Genomic DNA, 792 nt, shown 5'->3' on the forward strand with positions numbered 1-792 from the left:
CACACATAAAATTACTGGTTTGGGATTAAACTTGGCATCAATCATACAATCTTACGAAGCAAATTGCACATGGAAAATAAGTTTGAAGTTTTTACAAAATTCCACATATGGTTAAAGATTTTAACTATTTTTATGAAGTTTTTCATAAGTCAGATTACAATTAACGGAGGGATGAACATTGAGAAAGAAGTGCCTGCTACGGTTTATATGAATGGCTTGACACTTGAAAAGAGATGTCAATTGAGTTGGACTTGTTATAACTTTAGTTTAAACAGAGAACTTTGCCTTCTCCAAGTGAATTTGGCAAACAAGTTTCATTTAATGTCTATCCCACATTTTGGTAAGTGGTTCAAAACCAATGTGGACCATAACAAATTTTGGAAAGAAATGTTGCAACCTGACGCCACTTTACTTTTCATATATCATCTCAATGAAGGTCAGTCATTGCATAAATGATGATAAGACATGAATCTGGGACTGAGAAACATTTCCAATTTTGTTAGGAAATACTTGGAAAATTTTCTTGACTCTCCATAGACTTTGTATACAACCGCTGAAGTGGCGTCAGGTTGCAACATTTTTCCCCAAATTTTACCAACTTTTCCAGCAAAAATGAAGTTGACTAGTACGGTGTAATAAAACCCTCAATTATTAGTTCAAATAGTACAATTTTATAGATGGAAAAACAGTTAATTTTTATGATTCTACCAAAAAGCCAGATTTTACAAGCAACCTGTGTATTAACAGAGAACATGTTGCTTGGAATTTCATGAAGCAAGAAATCTACGCAGA

The sequence above is a fragment of the Patiria miniata genome, unplaced genomic scaffold (genome assembly GCF_015706575.1).
Source record: "Patiria miniata isolate m_02_andy unplaced genomic scaffold, ASM1570657v1 HiC_scaffold_1, whole genome shotgun sequence".
In the NCBI taxonomy this organism is placed as follows: Eukaryota; Metazoa; Echinodermata; class Asteroidea; order Valvatida; family Asterinidae; genus Patiria; species Patiria miniata.